The following is a 24832-nucleotide window of genomic DNA, read 5'->3' as shown; positions in this document are numbered from 1 at the left end:
TGTCTGGTGACTTTATTTTTCTGTGCATTTAACTATGTTTCCAGGGTCTTCTTGTCCTTTGACTGGTTTTCTCTCCATCTTCACTTTCTGCCTTGCATCCATCTTTCAAAAGACATATAACTGACCGTGTAAATAAGACAAGCCTTTGAAGGGTGATTAAGAAATATTGTATAAAATTACTCAGAGATGTGAAACTCTGAAAGGAAGGCTACAAAACCTCCCTTGGGTAAAGAGTTTACCTTCCAGTCATTGTTATTCTATAAAAATGTTTTTTGATCACGACCTGGAAAGGCTAAAAAGTTCAAACTGTTTCAAAAGTTCAAAATAAATGGTTTGTTCTTGTTGTTAATATCATGCAAACGTCACTGCATACTGGAAGATAAACTCTTTACCCAAGGGAGGTTTTGTAGCCTTCCTTTCAGAGTTTCACATCTCTGAGTAATTTTATAAAATATTTATTGATCACCCTTCAAAGGCTTGTCTTATTTACATGGTCAGTTATATGTCTTTTGGATTTTGACTCTTTCTGACTTAGTGTTTGTCAAATAATATCCCTGAACGTAATTCAGTAATTGCATCCATCTTTGGCATTAACTGTTTTCTTTTCAAAATCTATGTTTCCATGTCTTACCTTCCTTTCTGTCTCTCTCTTCTTCTGTCCCTATTTCCATGGTCTGACATCTTTTTATTTCCTTTCTCTCCCCTCCTTCCTTCCTTCCTTTCCCCTGGTCTGGCATCTGTCTCCTTCCCTCCCCCAACTTTTTATTTCTTTCACCCTGCCCCCTACTTTCTTTCTCTCTCCGTGCCCCATTTCTTTCTGTCTTTCTCTCTCCATGCCCCTTTCTGTCTGTGTCCCGTCTCCCTTCTTTCTTTCAGTCTCCCTGTCCCCACTTACTTTCTTTATTTCTCCCTGCCCTCCCCCAATCCACTACCATCGGGGAACAGGCTGCGCCAAGGTCTTAACTCTCCCTGCTTATCTTCCCCAGCGCAGGGCCAACCAATTCTCGCCACCCGACATCAATTCTAACGTTGGGGAGGGACTTCCGGGCCAGCCAGGCAGCGATTGGCTGGCCCGGAACTTCTTCCCCAACGTTAGAATTGACGTCGAGTGGCGAGAATTGGTCGGCTCTGAGCTGGGAAATATAAACAGGGAGAGTTAAGACCTCAGCACGGCCTGTTCCCCGATTGCGGCGGTGGTGGCCTGTTCCCCGATGGTAGTGGCTTGGGGGAGGGCAGGGAGAAGTAAGACCTCGGGCGCTGGCCTGTTCCCCGATTGCGGTGGCTTGGGGAAGGGTAGTTGGAAGGGAAGTAGATTGGAGACCCCTGCTTTAGTCAAGAACAGATTGCGGGCCGCAAAATAGTCCCTGGGGAGCCGCATGCGGGCCGTGTGTTTGAGACTGCTGCTCTAATGTTATTTTCCTTTCCCTGTCCTCGTTTTTATTTTTGAAACAATGTAACCCTCACAGTTCTCCTATGTGTAAAGTCTCCCTTTTTATTCTTAATAAAATAAAAAAATAAGTTTGTAAGTATATAATTTTTAATGTAAACCACTTAGGATGTTATAGGTGGTATAATATCAAGCAACAATAAACTTGAAAACATTTTCTTAAGTTTGGGGTGGGGAAGCCACCAAACTGTTTGGTTTTAATTTTTACCTGTGGCTTATTATAAAACAACTGAATCATCTTTGAAAAGTAGATCCAAAATGAAAACTGCTGCTGTGTGTAGGTTACCCCCACTTCCCTTTGTCCCTAGTGTTGTGACTGGCTCTGCATGCAGGTTCCCCATCTACATATTTTTATTGGGTGAAAATCATTTGTTGTGCTTTTGAGTGGAATTACTCTATATCTTTTTCCATCCTCTTGCCATTTAAGGATCCCTCTGTCCTACACCATGGGCTCCTTTTACTAAGCTGCGCTAGCGGTTTTAGCACGCGCTGCATTGCCGCGCGTGCTAGACGCTAATGCCAACATTGAGCTGGCATTAGTTTTTGCACATAGTATGGGGGGGGCAGCGGGGGCTAAAAACACTAGCGCACCTTAGTAAAAGGAGCCCCATGTGTCTCCCAAAGAAGTTCCATTTCATAGAGTTGAAAGCCTTTTCAGCATCTGGTACTACAATCCTAAATGTTTTAGGGCATAATTTCACTGCTTTATCGTGCCAGAGCCTTATAAAGGTGGAATGAAACCTATTTGATCAAGAGAAAATATGAATTTGTTTAAACCATGGTGGATTTAATTTAAATCAAATCAATTTAAATCACTAGTCAGAAAAACTTGATTTAAATCGTGGCTTTCTCGTTGTATTAATTGCTACCAGTATTACTCAAAAATGTATATTTGCTTGTTTAAAATCAAAACATTTACCAACTTGAAGATCCTGCCTGTTCAAACATGTTCCTTTTGTAATCTTCATCATAGCACTTCTTTATGGAGGTGTTTCATTCGAAGCATCAGACCTTGCATTTCTTTGTTGCAGGGTTTGCATTTTGCACACATGTCTATTTTACTCATAGGTAGAGGAACTTCTTTAAAATATTCCCAAATTGGGTCTCTGTTACAGCCTTGTGCCATTATAGGTTTTCTTCTCCACAAAGAGAATAATATGATAAACCGTAGGCTATACACACAAAAGATCCTAAGACTTGTGGAATAGTCTGCTCAAAAGGTTTCACTTTCATTTTTACAGCTTGCCCCTCCCTCCTCACATTTAGTTCCTTGTGCATATATATATATAAACAACATTTAAGAGGTAAGGGATTGATTCTGTGTACATTGATTTGCAAAGGAACAATGGGACTTAAGGTCTTTTTCTCAACTCTATATTTTATAACATTTATGCTTTGAAGAAGCATGTTATCTCTGCAGACACAAATTCAGTTTTGAGAAATGCAAAACCAAACATCTGTGATGATATCTTATAGACAGAATTGCTTGTGATATTATGAATAGATTAATGGAATTGATTTATCAAAAAAGTAACACAAACAAAAAAAGAAGAAACAACAAAATCTGCAGTAAAAGGGTCGAAGACAAAACAAAGCAAGGAGAACTGCAGTAACATGTACAATGATACAGGCAAAGTTTATTAAAATAATTGCGGTTAAAAACAACACCTTAAAATTAAACCATGGGACCCAACACGGTCTGTGTTTCGGTACACGCTTCTTCAGGGGTCCTAGATTGGAAAGGAGTCAAATTGAACCGCAAAAAACATGCTGAAGCCCATGTACAAGTTGCTCTACGACGTTCGTCTTCACACAGACTTCAGCATGCTTTTCACAGTTCAATTTCACTCCTTTCCAACCTAGGACCCCTGAAGAAGGCGTGTACAGAAACATGGACCGTGTTGGGTCCCGTGGTTTAACTTTAAGGTGTTGTTTTTAACCGCAATTATTTTAATAAACTTTGCCTGTATCATTGTACATGTTACTGCAGTTCTCCTTGTTTTTTTTATCAAAAAAGTAAACATTGCATCAATATATAGTCTCGTGCTACATAATTAAAAAATTAATCCTTATTTCATGATGAATAACTTTTGGACTATAAATGTATCTTAAATAGAAAACTATCTTTGGATATATTTTTCCTCAAAAAAACATTTTATTTGAAAAATCTGATTTAAATTTTTAAAAATCCACTTTAAAAAAAAAAAAAAAAAAAGATTTTTATCCATCCTATTTTAGAGCAAGAAAGCGATGTTCAAGCTAAATGGTACCAAAATGAGGCAATTCTCAGGCTGAAGCCTTTCCTGTGGAAAAAAAAGAAAAACCAACCAACCAACCAAACATAAAAACAGTAATTAGTTAGCCAGGAAGAAAGTGTGTATGGATTTACCTCCTGTAACGACAACATATTCTGCTCAGCAGCCAAATTCACTGAGCGTACAGTTAATAAATGCTAACATGAGTTTCTGTCCCAGACATGAAGAGTAAGTACGTACTTCTCAAATATGTTGTGTAGGTACAGCTTCTTTCTTCACATTCAAAATGTATTATAAAGAAGAACTTCCAGTCTCCTAATTTTTCTTAAAGATAGTTTTCTGTTTTAAAAGGAAAGATGCAATACAACATCTTTTTGGATCGCAGTAGAGTTCTTTCATAATGAAGCATTGTTTTTCTGTTTCTGCTAGAAACTAACTCAGTTTGCTAGAACAAGGAAATTGGCAACTGCTATTCAGCTCAAACCAGGGCTCGACAAATCTTGGTGACAAGTTGCTGTGGTGCTTAGAAATTTGCCATGGGATTTTGCTACCCTGAACGTCCTTTCTCTCTGTTGTTGGAGAACGGCTGTTCTTCAGGTCTGCACCATGTGGCTCTGTGTGGTTGAGTTGTGCGGAACCTGATTTCACAGTCTTGCTTGGATTCTGCGAGTCTGTCCTCTCCTAGTTTGCCTCCTACCTCTCCCATTGCACCTTTTAGTGTATGCACTGTTGGGTCCTCCTCTGCTGCTATTCTGCTAGTGGTAGGACTTATTCTTTTCTCTCTCTACACCTTGGTCCCCTGATCTCCTCCCATGGCTTCCAGTGTCACTTAAATGCGATTGACTCCCAGATCTGCCTCTCTACAACTGAGATTTTACCTGAAATCCAAGCAAAAGTTTCAGCCTATTTGGCTGACATGGCTGCTTAGACAGGGCCGCCATCAGAAATTTCTGGGCCCCTTACTGAGCAATCCTATTGGGCCCCCCACGCACCCCTTCCCCCCCCCACCGACCCCCACCCTTCTTCCATGGGCCGAATACACACATACTTTTCTCTGTCGCGCACTCTTTGACCAAAAGATTTGTAAGCCTGCAACCAAGTCAAGGTAGACTCTTTCAGCAGGGCCCTAACCTAACCTAAACTAAACTAATCTATACCTATCTATTCTAAACTAACATGTGTCTAATACTGAACTAATAACAAACTAACAAACATCTGCATAATAAATAACTAATAAATAATAGTGCTAGTAGCTATAATTCACTTTTGAATGTAAAATCTCAGTTAAGGATTTCTTTTGACCTTTGTAGGCCAGAAGTAGATCACAATTGCACAATATTTTTTGTAACAAGTATTAAATGTGTTTTTATAAATACTGTAAGCTTAATAAATATATCAGAAAAAACTACACATCTGAGCGCATATCTGAACATACACATCTGTATGATCTCATCCTCCTCTGCTTGCCTATAGCTGCATCATGCATGTTAAAAATGTACGATATGTTGATATGTTCACCTTCCTTCCTTCCCATCCATCCTCCTCAGCCTGTCCTTACACATCCACAGCTGCATGTTAATGATGATGTATATGTTATGATGATAAATAAGTGCATATGAGCACATCATTAACATGCAGCTATGGATGAAACAATATTCTGTACAATTGTCTATTTATAAATCAGCATCTTCTCCCCATTCTCTCTTCCCCATTTCCCTTCAGCGTCCTCAGCCCACTCTCTCTCCACTTTCCTTCAGCACATGCACATAAAAACAAGCAAATAATTTATATCATTTTCATTTTCATAGAAATTAAAGTCTAAATAATGCCAGTCACATAACAAAACATGATTTTACAAAAATAATTCCCTGCACAGTCAAGCCTTCAAGGATTACTAGATGTCTTTCAGCAGTTCCCCTCCCTCCCACCCCCTTACCTTCGTGGCCAAGTCAAAATGATCTACCAACAATAAAATTTTAAAAACACAAAGCACGCTGTACGCAGAGAAAATGTTAATTATCATTTATATTTCGCGGGTTTTCAAAGAGGTCAAGGCAGATGACTTTATGCAATGTCACCTCAGTAACAACTATACAAAAATAGACAAATATTCCTCCTCCCTTTTTACTAAAACGCGATAGCAGTTTTTAGCGCAGGGAACTGCGCTGAATGCCCCACGCTACTCTCAACGCTCATAGGCTCCCTGCGCTAAAAAACGCTATTGCGGTTTAGTAAAAGGGGGCCATAGTGCAAAATATAGATAGCATATATAAATTCTCAAAGCAGACACATTTTTGATCACTAAATTGAAAATAAAACCATTTTTCCTACCTTTGGTAATTTCATCAGTCTCTGGTTGCACTTTATTCTTCTGACTGTGCATTCAATATTTCTTCCCTTCTTTCAGCCTCCTGTATGCTTCCTCTCCTCCAGACCTCATTCCCTCCCCAAACTTTTTCTTTGTTTCACCCTGCCCCTTCTTTCTTTTTCTCTCTCTCCATATCCCCTTTCTTTCTGTATGTCTGTTTTTCTCTCTCTCACCCTGCCCCCTTCTTTATCTCTCCACACCCTCTTTCGTTCTGTATGTCTGTCTTTCTCTCTCTCTCTTTCCGTGCCCCATTTTTCTGTTTCACCCTGCCCCCTTTCTTTCTTTCTGGCTTCCTGTCCCCCCTTTCTTTCTTTCTCCCTGCCCTCCCCTATGCCACCACCATTGGGAAAATGCTGCCACCGCCACTGGGGAATAGGCTGCCACTGCTGCCATCGGGAACAGGCCGGCGCTGAGTTCGCCCTGCTTCTCTTCCCCGCGGGGGCCGACCAACTCTCGCCACCCGACGTCAATTCTAACGTCGGAGAGGACGTTCTAGGCCAGCCAGGCAGCAAAGAATTTGTCAAGGTGTGACTCCAGTTACATATGTTGAAATAGCTTGAAAACTGTGTGGGTTTTCTTATGTAAAAGGAAATACCGTTTAGTATGAAATGAAGGTACCGTATATCATTCTTTGTAGACTTGTAAGGAAGATACAAGTTAGTTCATTATTTCTGTTGTCATGATTTTATGTATTCAAAGTCATACCATTTTTAATGAGTTATTTAAGTAGTGTCATTCATGTACACATCCTTGCCCAAAAGAGAGTTTTAAGATCAGGTAGAAAATGATTAAGATAATGCCCTTCAGCTTTTAAACTCTTGTTTTGCACTGCACTGCTGTGCTATTGAAGTGTAATCAGATTTGTGCCAGAAAATTTCCCCTTGAGAAGACACGTGAATGTGACCAACATTAGTCAACAGATAACGTTATTGGCATAACTATTTTTTTTTAAATAAATCTTTATTAATTTTTAAACTTTGACAATGCAATACAAATATCTGAACATAAATATTTCATAACTATTTATAATATTTCATAACGTTTTAACTATTTTACACGTCAAAGTAATACATTCATGGACTAAGCTCAAGAAAGAAAAGAGAACAAAAAAAGATAAGAGGGAGATCATTGACAAAGTTTCTTTCCACTTGAATCTCTCTCTCCCTGGTTTTGCCCAGTATCTCTGTGAAATTAAAGACTCACCCCATTTAGCCAGTAAAAATTTGCATCAATAATCTAAGGAAAAGCATAGATAGAAATGGAAAAAGCCCGAGTGTGGAGTGACTATTTTAAAATAGCTAACGAGGATAAAGATAAGGGACTTTTAACAGTTTGCGTCTATTTACGAAGCTGCTTTTTTTCCCCTCAATAACATTGAATGAGATACCGATTTTAGTAAATAAGGCTCTATTAGTGTGCGTTATTTAGTCTGTGATCAAAGATCATAGGGTGTCTCACTTAAACAGGATCGAAACAGATTTGAGAGTAGGGAACAATTAATTTAAAGGGCCAATATTGATATTTGATTTTGAGATAAACAGCAAACAGTCTTGGCTAGAAAGAGCAGCCTGAAAGAACAATGTATTTTGCTGTTTCTCAAACTGAAACATCAGGTCTTGCTAGCCTTGTAAAATCACTAGCTTTTCTCGCATTAACCTCCTCCTTTACAAAGCCGTGCTAATGTTTTTAGCGCTGGCCATGGCGGTAATAGCGCGGGTGCTGATAGGAATTCTATGAGCATCGGAGCTGTTACCGCAGCAGCCGGCACTAAAAATGCTAGCATGGCCTTGTAAAGGAGGGGGTAATATAGGCTTTCCATATGGCTCCTGAAAAAGGAGGACGGATTGAGACATCCGGGTTTTACTTCCATTGATAGTAAATGAGCCGAGAAGAAACAGCGCTTAAAAACATTAAGGAGACCCCATTGATAGTAAATGAGCCGAGAAGAAACAGCGCTTAAAAACATTAAGGAGACCCCATTGATGCAGCTTTTTGAAATGAAACATGTCGGAGTGATTTTTTTCCAGGGTGTTCAACTTTGGATTTTTGAATAACAACACGTCAAGATAAGTTTACTTAGAAATTCCTTATAAAACAATAATGATCAGCACTAAAATTAACACAGATAAATTTATAAATTAATTTTACCTGATGAATTAATTGAGTCCCTTGAGACCAAGCGTTAAGCTATGTGATCTTATGGGCAGAAATCTCAGAAGGCCATTCACCTAAATCAGGGGTAGGCAATTCCGGTCCTCGAGAGCCACAGGCAGGTCAGGTTTTCAGGATATCCACAATAAATATGCATGAGATAGATTTGCATCTCAAGGAGGCAGTGCATGCAAATCCATCTCATATATATTCATTGTGGATATCCTGAAAACCTGACCTGCCTGTGGCTCTCAAGGATCGGAATTGCCTACCCCTGACCTAAACAATGAGATTATTATATTTATGGTATATCTGTTAATAAATACTCTGTATAGATTTTATAATCAAACATATTAACAAGAGAGCTAAATTAATATCCCAAGATGGCAGAATGTCACAAAAAAATAATAGGAACCCCTGCCTAAATAAAAGCTCCTGTGGCTCAGTGGTTAAAGGCACTGCTTCTATCTTTCAGAGGTCATGGGTTCAAATCCCAAATATGGTCAGATACTCCAGCACATCTTCCTATTTTTTAGTGGCATTCTGCTATCTAGGTGCATGTTGATGATGTCACATTGATGTCAAGATTGTGCATCAGACACGTCCACTTGCTCTGAAGCACAGCCATTGTGAATATCTCTTTTTCTTTTCTTAACCTTTTGGAAATGAGGTTTAGTATGCAATATATATTTTTTAATGTGCTTTGCTTGAGTAATGCATTATTAAACATATTTTGACCTTAATATTAACCTGGCGTTCTCTTTAGCCCCGTTCACCTAAATACAGACGCCTCCAGAACACCTAAGAGATGCCTAAGTTGCGTCCACCTAACTTGTGCCCAACTAAAGTCCAAAAGACCTAGTTTTAGAATTGACAAGTGGTTTAATGACTGAGTGTGTGGCGCAGTGGTTAGAGCTACAGCCTTAGCATCCTGACATTGTTGGTTCAAATCCCCCACTGCTTGCTGTAACTGAAGAGAAAAAAAAAGGATTAAAAGATAAATAAAATATAATAGTGGTGCCAGTATTTCACTGCATACAATTTTAATGAAAAACAGGATAAAATCACCATTCTAATGATATGATAATACTAAAACGTGATAACATTATAGACATTATGGAGACGTCTATGTGACGCCTAAAAGGCGATTCTGTAAAGGACGTCTAACTATTTAGATGTATCTAGAGTCGCTGAGCTTGTTTCTCTATAGTATGTCTATGCATTATAGAATTGCGTTTAGCATTTTCCGACTGGACATCTACACGAAGCCTAACTTTCAGATGTCCTTTACAGAATTTGCCTCTTTGGGCCTTGGTGTGTTTAGTACCCACAGACCTTCATGAAGTGTGGTACAATGGTTAAAACTACAGCCTTAACATCCTGAGGGTGTGGGTTCAAACCCACGCTGCTCCTTGTGACCTGGGCAAGTCACTTAGGGCTAGATTCACTAAGCAAACCGATCGTGTACCGATTGGTTTGCGACCCAATTTCCCTCCGACCCGATTCACTAACCTGTGTCCCGATCATCCTCCGATCCGCGCATGCAAATGAGGGGGAATGGCATTCAAATGATGGCAGGCAGCGATTCACTACCAAAAAACCTGCAACACCGACTGGGCTGGCCAATAACAAACAAGCGATTGCTGAGGACCAGTCATCGAAGTCCTTTCCGACTGCCCTGCCTTCTGCCGCCCTGCTCTCTGCCCCGATCTCCTGCAGCCCTGACTCTCCCACCCTTCACCACAGTGCAAGCCCGTGCTTTTAACCCGCGGGCTTAAAGCGGGTTAGAACCATGGGCTTGGGAAGAAGAAAAAGCAAAAAAAAAAAAAAATTTCCTGCTCTCCCGAGCACAGAGGGCCAGCGCATGCGCAGACCATCTACAGATGGTCTGCACATGCTCAAGGATCACTGTTCAGGGAGGGCATGAGGGCGATTCATGATTCAGTCCCCTGACACGGATTGGATCTCTCTTGGATCAGATCAGATCCATGCCCTTAGTGAATCTAGCCCTTAATCCCCCCATTGCCCCAGGTACATTGGATAGATTGTGTGCCCACCGGGACACACGGAAAAATGCTTTGAGTACCTGAATAAATTCATGCAAATCATTCGGAGCGCCCCTGGGAGAGCGATATACAAAATGGAATAAATAAATGAAGGCCACAAATGGAGGACTTTGGTGTCTTGGACTTCCTTCTCCTAATCATAAATGATGTGAGGTTGGGGGAGGTTTTGACAGGGCTGGAAACCTGCAGGTAGAGGAAGGCAAGACAACTTAGTGTTAGCGTGTGAGCAAGCTTAAAATATAGTGTCAGACTTGAATGCAAACTTCTGTGAGTGATCAGTCAGCCATGAAATATAAAATTGTTTATTTTCCAGTACGTTGATCTTTGATTTCCTTACAGGTTTCATTATATTTCTAATAGCCTTGTCATATTTTGTGACGGCACCGACCAACTAGCCTTGTCCACATTTTCTAACAAGGAGGCTGATCTTCAGCACCAACTACTAACATGTTCGTTATAGGTATAACAGCCTGTATTAATGACATATAAATAAAAAAAACCCACCCTCTAGTGGACCTAGTCTTGTGTTGGATAGACTATTTTGATTTGTGGTTCCATAAGAGCCTTCTAGAGCTCTAAGATCTGCCTCACCACTTACTCTTCATGTCCCTTCATTAAAAATTATCGGCTTCCATTATAATGACTTTTCAGTCAAGCTATCGGCGTATGCTGATGATGTTCTTCTCTACGTCACCCTGGAATCTCTCATCTTTGTCCTTGAACAAATTAACCGCTTTTCGGCTATTTCTGGATACAAATAAAATGTCAATAAATCTGAACTCTTGCCGTTAAATTGTATAGACATTCAATCTGACTCCTCCCAATATGGTTTCATCTGGTCCCCTTCCAAGATTAAATATCTCGGGCTGTATTTTGGGCCCTCTCTTGAATCCACTTTACGACTTAATTCTGACTATATCTTCTCTATTATTCGTTCTTTCACTTCTAGATGGTCCCCCCCCTTAATCTCTCCTGGTAGGGTAGATTATCTACAATACGCATGATGATCATTCCTAAAATCAATTACATTCTTAGTATGCTTCCCTTTCTTTTTCCCCATTCAGTCTATTCTTGTATTGAACAATACTCACTTCCTTTTTATGGCAAGGCAAGCAGCCTCGTATTGCACTCCGTAAATTGAAATGTTCTAAGGAGCAGGGTGGGGTCAATTTTTCTAGCTTTCGCGAATATCACTATGCATTTTTGATGTCTCAGGGCTCCTTGTGGCTGAATTATGAGTCCATGCGTACAACACCTACGTGGCTACCTTTGGAGTTTTCTATGGTTGATTCTTATATATTTCATCATGCTCCTGCTATTCCTCTTCCCCAGTTGGCAAAACAAAACCCAATATTGTTGAGTACATGGCAGGCGTTCAATCATATTGACTCCCTTTCAAACAAGAAATTGACAGATTCAGTATTTGCACCAATCTGGCATAACCCCAAACTCAAGATAGACAATGCGGTGATCATATGGAAAACTTGGCAACAGCAAGGAATTTGGCATATTTCCCATCTTTTGAATAATGATAAATGGATCACCTTTTCAGATATCATGGCCAAGTTTAATATTCCTCCTTCTCAATATTTCAAATGGATTCAACTCCACCATTGTCTTACTGCGAGGTACCCTTCCCCAACATCCCTTCATTCCACTTCAGAACTACACTCTCTGGCTCTTTCCTTCACTGCCTCCAAAGGCCAATCATCTAATTGGTATAAATATATACATTCTAAATGTTTCTCTGCAATCCCAGCTTCCCTGACTAAATGGGATATGGTATTACAATCTCCATTAACTGATCGTATATGGAAGGAACTGTGGGTCAGAATTTTTAAATCGCTCCACTCTGCCTCCCATAGACAATCAGCGATTTTTCTCTATCATTGAGCCTTCTGGACTCCATTCAAAACAGCCAAAATTAAGAGGTCCTCGGATAGCTCCTGCTGTACCTGTAAATCCTCTGAAGGCTCCCTACGACATATGATATACGACTGTCCCCATATACAGACTTTTTGGTCCTCTATTTGGAATGTGATTACCAAAATTTTTATTATTACTGACCCCTTTACATTAGATGTATTAATTCTGGGATCCTCGGCACTATCCTCACCTTTATCTTTGTATCATGATCGCCTTTTGACCCTTTTGCTATTTCTAGCTCTTCAACTAATTCTGCAAAACTGGAAAGACTTCTCTAATCTCAGCTTCACTCAATGGTGGAATTCGGTATGTCTCCATGCTAAATATGAACGACATATGGCAGAACGCTCTAAATCACTATCCACTTATAATAAAACATGGTCGATATTAGTGGACTATTGTGCTCAAGACCTTTGAACTACTATTTATTAGACCTTTTACCTAAATAACATCACTCATCTAATTGATTTACTCATTTACATTTCTCATTGGTGTTTCTTATCTGTTGAATTTTCAGAAATCAACAGTGACTCTTTCGACATTTATACTACCTGATTTTACTTAGCTTTGTATCTTTATAGCTTTATATACTCGCCTAATTTATGATTTACTATGCACAATCTTTTGCCCTACTAACTTCTTTGCCTTGCTATGTATTATGGCTAGAAAACTGTATTGTATGATGCTTCTATGTTTGTTACCGATATATTATCTTATTGTGATATGATGTACATGAAGGGAGCTGTCACTTCTTTTGTCTTGTTGGGCTTTCTCGGAAGCCTTTTGCTGTTTATTTTATACCTATAAAATCAATAAAAATATTTTGAACTAAAAAAAAAAAAATTATTGGGACTCGCCGCGCTTTTATTTTTTCTGTCACAGCTCCTACTATTTGGAATTCCCTTCCATTACACATTAGAGCAGAACAAAATTTAGATAAATTTAAGGGCAATTTAAAATGTTTCTTTTTAAAGATGCTTATCATCTGGATATTTTATCATTTCTAATCTACCCCCTTCCCTTCCTTGATATTTCTTTTTTGTTCTCTTTTCTTTAATAATGGAGCTCTCCCCCCTTTCCTCTTGTTTTATATCCCACCCTATGTTATGTTAATAGATCTGTACTAAGTCATGTTTGTTTTAATATTAATTCCCCAATTTATTTTAATGTACAATGCTTAGAATTCTATGTTTAGCATTTAATCAAAATTTTAATAAACTATGAAACTATTAAATAATAAACTATATACGTTTTTTTGTCATGATTGGTTTTTCTCCCCTTGATGATTTCAGGGGAGTTTTTTTTCCTTCATGCCTTTTTTCATATAGGCCTATGATATTAGAAAGACTAGAGCCTAGAGCTTATGGTGGAGTGCTATCCTCTGGATTTTGAGGCCAGTGTTGGTAATTGTGTTGGTTCACCGGTGGTCTGTTCGGCACAAGACTGAATTTCTAAGACACATGAATAAGATTATAGTGTGATGTAAATAAAAAAGACAGCAGAGTGGAAGCACAATTTATATATGGACAGTATCACAAAAATGTAATTGTACCTCTCTGTGGTATTGTTAAGATTTTTCCTTAAGTATGTTTGAGAAGAAGTTTCCCATTTACTTTTTTGTTTTGCTGATAGCGAATGAGAATAACATAAGAACATAAGAATTGTTGCTGCTGGGTCAGACCAGTGGTCCATCTTGCCCAGCAGTCTGCTCACGCGGCGGCCCTTAGGTCAGAGACCGGTGCTCTAAATGAGTCCAGCCTCACCTGCGTACGTTCCAGTTTAGCAGTATTGAATGAGACAAAATAGCCAGCACTTATCTTTGAAGATCCCAATGGGGACCCGTTTCGCCAATCGCTTTCTCAGGAAATCCTAGTATGCTGTATTTATAACTGTTCCTTTCTGCCACAGTACTTCCAGGAGGCTGTTTCAAGAAGTTGTAGCCATTTTTAAGAAGATGCCACTAGGGGTAAGAAGAGCGAGGGAGGTTCACACCTGCCCCTCTTGCCCCACTAGACCACCAGGGAGGTCAGATGGGATGGGGGGAGTTCTTACTGACTGGGAGGTAGGGGAGTTGGGGATATTGACTTGTTGGAGATGGTTGGGGGGAGCTATGTATGATGTCAGGGGTGTTTGGGGAGCCTATGGACCTCTTTTGGAATGAGGGCGAATCGGACAGGAAATTCTACTTTTTTGCAGGTCCTGGTCAATATTCAGCTCGGGCATGCATAATTGCCTTATGCAGACCCTGGCTAAATAACATAACAAGTTTCTGGGTTTAAAAAAAAAAAAATAATTCTTTATTTTAATAATTTTTGCACAAAAAATATAATTCATGAAAATCTCAATACAAATGATAAATTACATTAACATAATTAGTATATTTCATAAATGAATATATATTGAGATTATACATCTTATCTTTTAAACATTTAGTATCACCCCCTCCCTTACCAACAACAAATTTCTGGACCGCATAGCCATAAGCTCAATGTGGTTAACAAAAGGTTATGTTAAAAGTACATATTGGGCTCCTTTTATCAAGGTGCGCTACGGGGGTTAGCGCATCGGACATTTCATCACGCGCTAACCCCTGTGGCAAGCCAAAAAACTAACGCCTCGTCAATGGAAACGTTAGCGACTAGCGTGGCAGGCGGTTTATTGCGCGGTATTCCGCATGTTAAACCCCTGCCGCACCTTGATAAAAGGAGCCCATTGTGTTGTGAAGAATACAACAGGATCTAATTACCGTATTTTCACGCAGATAACGCGCACCCGTGTAAAACGCGCACACGGGTATAGCGCGCAGAAACCACGATTTTATGTACAAAAACTTTTGTATACCGCGCTCACGGGTATACCGCGCATGCAGCCCGACTGTCCTTTCGCCCGCCCCGACTCTCCTCTGGCCACCCCGACTCTCCTTTCGCCCTCCCCGACTCTCCGTGCGCTGTCCCGACTATCCGTTCACCCTCTCTGACTTTCCGTGCACTGCCCCGCCTCTCCGTGCGCTGTCCCGACTCTCCGTGCGCTGTCCCGACTCTCCGTTCACCCTCCCTGACTTTCCGTGCGCTGTCCCGACTCTCCGTTCACCCTCCCTGACTTTCCGTGCACTGCCCCGCCTCCCCGCGCCCTACTGGTGGGGCCTAAGGCGCGTGGGCCAATCAGAATAGGCCCTGGAGCCTTAGGTCCCACCTGGGGGCGCAGCCTGAGGCACATGGTCGGGTTGGGCCTCATTCCGTCGTTGGCTGCCTGCCGGACAGGCGGGTTTGGCTCCCGTCTGTCCGGCCAACTACCAAAGGTACGGGGAAGGGGGGTGGGGGTCGGCCAGGGGGGTCGCGGGTCGGCTGGGGGGGCGGTCGGAGGTTCTTGGGGGGGGCGGTCGTTGGAGGGAGGGGGGTTTGCGTTGAGGGCAGGAGGGCCTGGGATCCCTCCTGCCCGTAATGTAGTGCGGGGTGGGGGTAGGGGGTCGCCGTGGCCAGGAGGGTTTGGGCTCCCTCCTGGCCCGATATTGTCGGGGAGTTGGGGAGTCGGCCGGGCAAGAGGGCTTGGGCTCCCTCTTGCTCCGATCGTGGATGCGGGTGCAGGTGGGAGCGCGTGCGAGCGGTCGTTCGGGGTGGGGGTGCGAGCGGTCCTGCTGGGGGGGGTGAATCGGGCGTCGGGCGGGGTGGGAACTATGTAAAAAAAATTTTGTATAACACGCGAGGGGTATGCGCGGTAGGTAAAAACGCGTATAACGCGCGCGTTATATGCGTGAAAATACGGTAGTCAGAAATTTTGTAAACGGAAAAATACCAGCCAGGACCACCAGATTTAGCTCCTGATTTTCAATGTTGGTACCCAGACATGACCCAGCATTAAGTATCTGGGGATAATCTAGCTGGCCACAGTGAGTGTTTAAAAAAATGCTGATCACCACAGCTGAATATCAGCCATCTAATATATAATTTGTGAACACCTACGAATAGAAGCCCTAATTATAAACATAACACAAATCTTTCCATTTCCATTAGGCAGATAGTTTTCATGTTCTGTATCTAAAATTGATGGCCAAGTAGAACACTGCAGACTGAGTTCACTCTTTTAACAATTCAGTGGGGTTGGAAGGTGGGGGGACCAGGCTGTTCCATTCTGCACCCTTGGGTTTTCTCACTATTCAAAATCAGTCTCCTGAATCGGACCATTAGGTTATTGTGCAATGGCTGAGACTCTAAAAGTTATAAACACGCTTTCCACAAAATCCAGTCTGCCCAAGGAGGAAGATCTGCACCTGAGATTTGCACACAGGTTTCCTACATAGTACTATAAAGCGTTTTGAGTTAATTTGCACTTAAAAACAAGCACATTGCATTGATTAGCAATTCTATCTACTTTAGTTTCACTGTTGTTACAATTACCCATACATACTGTAGCTTAAAGAACTTTAAATAATAACGCTCAAATTTAATTTTTTGTTGGTTTTATAATTTTAATTATAATGTGTCACGAAAAACATTTGCTCCATTTGGTGTGCTGGATATAGTATGAGATACAGCTTCTTTAACTTTGTAGCTTTCAAAGACATGTAAGGCTAATGCAATCCAATATTTTAACCTAGTTTCCCTTAGATAATTGACCCTTTAAAATCTCCTGTGCTTTTCTCCCCCTCCCCCACCCCTCCCAAATGTACCACAAATAGTAGAGTTTCTGGTAATCCACAGTTCCAGAAAGCAAACAGAACATAAGATTTGCCGCTGCTGGGTCAGACCAGTAGTCCATCGTGCCCAGCAGTCCGCTCATGCGGCGGCCCTTAGGTCAAAGACCAGTGCCCTATTTGAATCTAGCCTTACCTGAGTATGTTCTGGTCCAGTAAGAACTTATCTAACCTTTTCTTGAATCCCTGGAGGGTGTTTTCCCCTATAACAGCCTCTGGAAGAGCGTTCCAGATCTCTACCACTCTCTGGGTGAAGAAGAACTTCCTTACATTTGTACGGAATCTATCCCCTTTCAACTTTAGAGAGTGCCCTCTCGTTTTCTTCACTTTGGAGAGGGTGAACAATCTCTTTCTCTACCAAGTCAATTCCCTTCAATATCTTGAATGTTTCGATCATGTCCCCTCTCAGTCTCCTCTTTTCAAGGGAGAAGAGGTCCATTTTCGCTAGCCTCTCATTGTACGGCAGTTCCTCCAGTCCCTTAACCATTTTTGTCGCTCTTCTCTGGACCCTTTCGAGTATTACTATGTCCATTTTCATTTACAGCGACCAGTGTTGGACGCAGTATTCCAAGAGGGGGCTGATCTATAAGAAATAGGTCAAAATGTAATAATGTTTTAACAAATTATACGAGAACGCACAACATGTACTGTAATATGTTCATATAATGATTCAAAATGTTGTGTGATCGTGGCACCGAGGTACCCCCCTCTTCAAACCCAGCATGTACCCAAAAAGAGGGAGAAAAAGCCTCAGACTAATGTAGCAGTATAGAACCAAAAGGTACAAATCAAAACTGCCTTTGATACTTTCACTGGCAAAAAAAACTCCCTCACCTGAGCTGTTCTGTGTGGGAGGTTTTTTTGGCCAGTGAAAGCATCAAAAGCAGTTTTGATTTGTACCTTTTGATTCTATACTGCTCCATTAGCCTGAGGCTTTTTCTCCCTCTTTTTGGGTACATGCTGGGTTTGAAGAGGGGGGGTACCTCGGTGCCACGATCACACAACATTTTGAAACATTATATGAAAATAATGTAATGTTATCAAGCTTCTCATAAAGCTGCTATGCCATTGCTTAATGACTGTGGTCTCAGTACATTCCATTACTTTTCTAGATTTCTAAAAGAAAACAAGAATCTGACTTTAAATCATGTCCGTATTGCACAATAATTCTCATGATAAATGCCATAACATACAAGCAGATCTCTGTACCAAAGAAGGAAACTAGTGATGGTGAAATGTTCATGCGTCTTTGTTAAATTAAAAAATGCCATTGTTGATGTTGAAGGTTAAAGTATAGTATTTGTTTGCCCTGAATGTTTGCTGCAACGCTTAGACTTTAGAAAATTACCCTAATTGTGGAGTGGAAAACCGACCTTTTAGTTGCTAGACAGATAAGGTCAATCAGGTTGACGACCTTGGTTAAACAGCTGTTCTGTTAACAATGGAAAAACAGTGGGCTAAGAAGCAGGAAAGGCCAGGTCTCAAATCTCACTAATGCGTCTTGTGACCTTGGCGCAAGCCATTTGATCCTGCATTGCCTCAGCTACAAATTTAGATTGTAAACCCTCAAAATAACTCCTTTTGAGCTACATGCCTGGTCTTCATGCATCTAATTTTGTGTATTTGTTCTTGCTATCTTGCATTAGATTGCCTTTATTCAGCTGCTTGTAACCTCCTCAGAGATTGTTTGGTCATTGTGACATCACAGTAATTGTGATGGCTGCTTGGTTGACTTTGAAAAATCAGTTGATGGCACATCGCACCAGTTGTACAGGACTTTATGAAGAACACCTGAGACATGAAAGTAAAATCTGCCTGGGCAGGTAAAGCCCTTTTCTTGAGTAACTTTTTAAATTCCAAAGTGTTTGACCAGGTCCTGGCCTTCCCTTATGCCTGCCACAGTGAGGTTAGTATAGTACCTGGTAATATTGATCACTAAAACAGTGGTTAATTTTGACCTATTGTTTTTACGCTGTCTATGTAAAAAATAATCCACAAATGTAGAAACAGCATCTATTATATAAGAAATTGCACAAATTATATAAGAAACTTAAATATATGTCTTAGCAAAGTCTTTAGAATGTGCCTCCCACCAGCCAATTGTTTTTTTATGGCTGAATCACTTGATTGGCATATTTGTCTCTTGGCATAATTGTGCTCTTTTTATGTAATTTTTATTTTCAAATTAAATATCAACTTTACTATCTCAAAAAACTAAAAAATTTTGTTACTTAGCTTTTGTAATACTTTGATTCTGCATAAGCATTATATTACTTCTCCTTGCAAGTTGGAGGACCTGTCAGTTTGACATGTTTCGCCCTACAGCTTTCTCAAGAAAGAGTTCCCCCTTCAATCTTATTCCACAGCATCCCGACTTACTTGCTTTGGTCAAAAAAGAATCGAAGCACTGGTCTTGGTTTGATTCCTTTGATAAGAGAATAGAGTGAGGACTGAGTATGGTGACTGACTCCCTCCCCTCCTTTCCGGGATTGTAATCCGTTCGGATCACCGAAGTATGTCATGCCCAGCTCAATAGACTGTAAAGACTGTTACAAATAAATCTCCTGCTTCTTTTTGTGCGAGCCTTGGTCACGGGTCTCCGACCCAATGAGCTGCCCAGCACCCACGGTCTGCGTAGGCAAGCAAGACCACGGCTACACAAACAAGAAATTTAATGCAAGTTCAACAATTGGAAAGACAAGCTACTGCATAACCAATACAAAAATGGTACTGATGAAAAATTAGTTTAACGGGAAAATCTTTTGCATTCTGTCCTTTCAGTATAGTAAGTCCCCTTCTAACCTATGATGAATGTGAATTTTCAATCATCTGTGTTTCAAATGCATTAAATTATTTCTGAAGTTCACTTTTAATATCTTCATTGTAAAGTAATTGCATCAATAGTTTTGACCTGGAAAAAATGTTCCCCAAAGCAATTTCAACTTGCAGTTCTATACAAGTCATTTATTTTAGATTCAGAAATCTGCCATCTGATTTCTGACCTATTTTACCAACCAGCACCCCTCTTTGCATTTTCTGTATCTGAAAAACTTGTTCCAAGCAAAGTACAACAGTGATCTTGTATGGGGGAGTTGTTGGACCTAATCACAAAATTCCTTGTCAAAGTATGCAAAAGAAAACATTGATAAAGCCTGAAATGTTTTGGAGCAAAGTGCATTGGACTGATGAAATCAAAATCGATTTGTTCAGCCAAATCCACGCAAGATAATTTTGAAAGGAAAAGGGAGAACACCTGACTAACAGCTAGGAATGGGAAGGAGTGAGTCTGTCGTGCCTTGGGATTGTATGGCACAGGAAATATGTGGATGGAAGAATGAATTCAACTAAATATCAACATATCCTAAAAGCTAGTGTAGAGGGCACTCAGATTCTGCTTCAGGTTACTTTGGACAGGTGCAGAGGGAATGATATACTAAGGGTGGGGCTTTTGAATGTTAGGTCGCTAAAGTCTAAAACATCGCTAGTGCATGATTTGATGGAGCAGTATGAGTTGGGAGTGACGGAATCATGGCTGGAGGATTCTGATGTGGTTGTTGCAAATTAATTGTCTGCTTCAGTATGATTGGAATTGGGTATGTTGAGGATATCAAAAAGGTGTGTGTGTGTGGGGGGGGGGGGGGGTAGTTTTATATTACCAACATGCCCTCATATAGTTTTCCAAGAAATAGTTTTCCAAGAAATAGTTGACACCATGGATATCTTAATAATGAAGAATGTGTACTTTGCATTCTGTCTTGTTTAGAGCCCACTTGGTGTAATGGCTCAGGATAGTTTTAGCTTTTTGGAATTTACTGCTGGGGTTGCGATTGGATCTCACCTGAATAGTCATATTTGGTAAATTCAATATGCCCCAACACTTACAAGGTCAGTGGAGGAATGTGCTTTTTAAAGCAATGGATGCACTAGGTCTTAAACAATGGGTGGATACTCCAACTCATATGGCAGGTAATATACTAGATCTGGTGTTCGCATCAGTAGAGCATTTGGATGTGACTGAATTGCAGATCGAATTTAAGCCTTGGACAGACCATGCGTTAATATCGGTAATAGTGGCATTGAGGGAAAGAGTGGACAGATGTGTAAAAACCAAAAAAGAGGTGAGGAGGGTGAGACCAAAATTTGATGAAGCTTCCCTATGGGAAGAATGGAGAATGCATCTAGATAGAATAGATAGGAGTGATCCTAATGTTGCGATACAAGAGTGGCAATCATCACTTCAAACTGCACTAGATAAGGTAGCCCCAGTGCGAGAATTACCGTATTTTCGCGGATATAACGCGCGCGTTATACGTGATTTTACGTACCGCGCATACCCCTCGCGCGTTATATGGCTGAGCGCGGTATACAAAAGTTTTTAAACATAGTTCCCACCCCGCCCGACGCCCGATTCACCCCCCCAGCAGGACCGCTCGCACCCCCACCCCGAACGACCGCTCGCACGCGCTCCCACCCGCACCCACGATCGGAGCAAGAGGGAGCCCAAGCCCTCTTGCCCGGCCGACTCCCCGACGTCCGATACACCCCCCCCCCCCCGGCAGGACCACTCGCACCCTCACCCCGAAGGACCGCCGACTCCCCAACAATATCGGGCCAGGAGGGAGCCCAAACCCTCCTGGCCACGGCGACCCCCTAACCCCACCCCGCACTACATTACGGGCAGGAGGGATCCCAGGCCCTCCTGCCCTCGACGCAAACCCCCTCCCCCCAACGACCGCCCCCCCCCAAGAACCTCCGCCCGTCCCTCAGCCGACCCGCGACCCCCCTGGCCGACCCCCACGACACCCCCACCCGCCTTCCCCGTACTTTGTGTAGTTGGGCCAGAAGGGAGCCCAAACCCTCCTGGCCACGGCGACCCCCTAACCCCACCCCGCACTACATTACGGGCAGGAGGGATCCCAGGCCCTCCTGCCCTCGACGCAAACCCCCCTCCCTCCAACGACCGTCCCCCCCCAAGAACCTCCGACCGACCCGCGACCCCCCTGTCCGACCCCCCCACCCCCCTTCCCCGTACCTTTGGAAGTTGGCCGGACAGACGGGAGCCAAACCCGCCTGTCCGGCAGGCAGCCAACGAAGGAATGAGGCCGGATTGGCCCATCCGTCCTAAAGCTCCGCCTACTGGTGGGGCCTAAGGCGCGTGGGCCAATCAGAATAGGCCCTGGAGCCTTAGGTCCCACCTGGGGGCGCGGCCTGAGGCACATGGGCCAAACCCGACCATGTGTCTCAGGCCGCGCCCCCAGGTGGGACCTAAGGCTCCAGGGCCTATTCTGATTGGCCCACGCGCCTTAGGCCCCACCAGTAGGCGGAGCTTTAGGACGGATGGGCCAATCCGGCCTCATTCCTTCGTTGGCTGCCTGCCGGACAGGCGGGTTTGGCTCCCGTCTGTCCGGCCAACTTCCAAAGGTACGGGGAAGGGGGGTGGGGGGGTCGGCCAGGGGGGTCGCGGGTCGGTCGGAGGTTCTTGGGGGGGGGCGGTCGTTGGAGGGAGGGGGGTTTGCGTCGAGGGCAGGAGGGCCTGGGATCCCTCCTGCCCGTAATGTAGTGCGGGGTGGGGTTAGGGGGTCGCCGTGGCCAGGAGGGTTTGGGCTCCCTTCTGGCCCAACTACACAAAGTACGGGGAAGGCGGGTGGGGGTGTCGTGGGGGTCGGCCAGGGGGGTCGCGGGTCGGCTGGGGGACGGGCGGAGGTTCTTGGGGGGGGGCGGTCGTTGGGGGGAGGGGGTTTGCGTCGAGGGCAGGAGGGCCTGGGATCCCTCCTGCCCGTAATGTAGTGCGGGGTGGGGTTAGGGGGTCGCCGTGGCCAGGAGGATTTGGGCTCCCTCCTGGCCCAATATTGTCGGGGAGTCGGCGGTCCTTCGGGGTGGGGGTGCGAGTGGTCCTGCCGAGGGGGGAGAAGAATCGGACGTCGAGGGGGGGCATCAGGCTTTCAGGATGGGGACAGGACTTCAAGGGGGGACAGGCAGATCTTCAAGGGGGACAGGCAGACCTTCAAGGGGTACAGGACTTCAAGGGGGGACAGGCAGACCTTCAAGGGGGGACAGGCAGACCTTCAAGGGGGGACAGGACTTCAAGGGGGACAGGCACGGAGAGGCGGGGCAGTGCACCGAAAGTCAGGGCGGGTGAACGGTGAGTCGGGGCAACCAGAGGAGAGTCGGGGAGGGCGAAAGGAGAGTCGGGGTGGCCAGAGGAGAGTCGGGCAGCATGCGCGTTATATGCCTGAGCGCGGTATAGAAAAGTTTTTGTACATATCATCGTGATTTCTGCGCGCTATACCCCTGTGCGCGTTTTACAATGGTGCGCGTTATATCCGCGAAAATACGGTAGTTATGAAACAAGTGGATATAAGAAAGAAATGGATGTCTAGCGAACTCATGGAAAATTGTAGGCAGTTGAGAAAGATTGAGTGTGACTGGCATAAATGGAGGACAGATGACCTCAAAGAGAATTATATGGTACATCTTACTGAATACAGGAATATGGTTCAGGCAGCACAATAAAGTTTTTATCAGAACAAAGCAAATGGGGTGTTAGAGTAAGCCTTGTGAATTATTTCAGTTAGTTAAATAGCTAAGTAGTAATGAGGCTTTAGAGAACCTGCTATGTCCATTCTCTGCTTTACATTTGGGATGGTTTTTATAATTAACTCAACCTTTGATGAATCCAGTGGAAGAAGTATAGATCTGGGTGTAAAAGGGACTTGGAACTTATTTGAGAAGGTTGATGAGTCGGCTGTGAGTGAGATACTGTATACCTGTAAATCAACTGCTGCAACAGGAGATATTTGCTCCCCAGGTATATTGAAAAAATTTGGTTGTAAAATCATACCGGGAATTACATCAATGATGAATTTAATACTGGAAGAAGGCAAGGTACCTGAGGTGTTAAAAATTGTAACAATTAAACCAATAATTAAAGATCGGAAGTTAGGAGTGGGGGAGATTAGTAGCTTTCGATCAGTGGCCTCACTGCTGTTGCTTATGAAAATTCTTGAGAAACTGGTCTATTTACAGCTTGATCGATATCTACAAGAAAATAATATCCTGGATGATCATCAGTATGCATTCCTCAGGCATCACAGCACCGAGTCTTTGTTGGTTTCGATGCTGGATGAATTGTGAAGTGGTTTGAACGGTGGGAGAGAATACCTAGGAGTTTTTCATGATGTTTTGGCCGCCTTTGACACATTAGACTGGAAAATTGAGGTTTTGGAGGGGTGGTTATGAAGTGGTTTTTGTCATTTCTATGCCTTCGGCAGCAGGAAGTGATAGTTAATGGGAAGCTATCTTGTCGCACAATGGTACAGACTGGTGTTCCACAGGGATCCGCCCTTTCTGCTGTTAATGAAGCTGGTTTTAAAAAAAGGTTTGGAGAAGTTCCTGGAGGAAAAGTCCATAGTCTGCTATTAAGATGGACATGGGAGAAGCCACTGCTGACCCTGGAATTGGTAGCTTGGAATGTTGCTGCTATCTGGGGTTTCTGCCAGGTACTTGAGACCTGGATTAACCACTGTGAAAAGGATACTGGTCTAGACTTACTAGGCTTAAACACTAGTAGGAATTGATTTGACACAGTATGGCTATTGTTCTTAGCTTGTGGAGTGCTTGGAACCAGTTCTTTTTTTTATTATTATTTCTTTCTAATTATGCATCAAAATTTACAAGAATATATTTTGTTCCATTAAACACAGGGAGGAAAAATAAACCAAAAATTATACTACTTCATTTTTACAATCATACACTTTATCCCCTTCTTAGACCACCATAATGGTGGGTGATCAAGCAGTAAAAAAATAGTGAGAGAAAATTAAAGAGGCATTTAGTTATACAAATAGGCTTAATGTATCTAAGCGCCCGCTACTTCCATTATCCCTCAATCCTTGATGATCTTCTTAACATCTAAGAATTCCTTCAGAT

The 24832-nt window shown here is 42.7% G+C and overlaps 1 protein-coding gene across 4 annotated transcripts in view; it reads left to right on the top strand.

The window, feature by feature from the left end:
- The window catches only part of CGNL1 (cingulin like 1), a 289781-nt gene that overhangs the window by 26042 nt on the left and 238907 nt on the right, over nt 1-24832 (top strand). The window contains exon 1 of one of the 4 annotated variants that reach the window (XM_033919890.1): nt 18603-18726. The exons of the other annotated variants lie outside the window; for them this stretch is intronic. The gene's annotated coding sequence lies outside the window, so the exon portion shown is untranslated. Of the gene's footprint in view, nt 1-18602; nt 18727-24832 lie in introns of those variants that run through there. 4 annotated transcript variants of the gene reach the window in all.

This window comes from Geotrypetes seraphini, chromosome 14, assembly GCF_902459505.1.
Source record: "Geotrypetes seraphini chromosome 14, aGeoSer1.1, whole genome shotgun sequence".
Classification (NCBI taxonomy): domain Eukaryota; kingdom Metazoa; phylum Chordata; class Amphibia; order Gymnophiona; family Dermophiidae; genus Geotrypetes; species Geotrypetes seraphini.
This window is presented reverse-complemented; position numbering and strand designations above follow the sequence as displayed.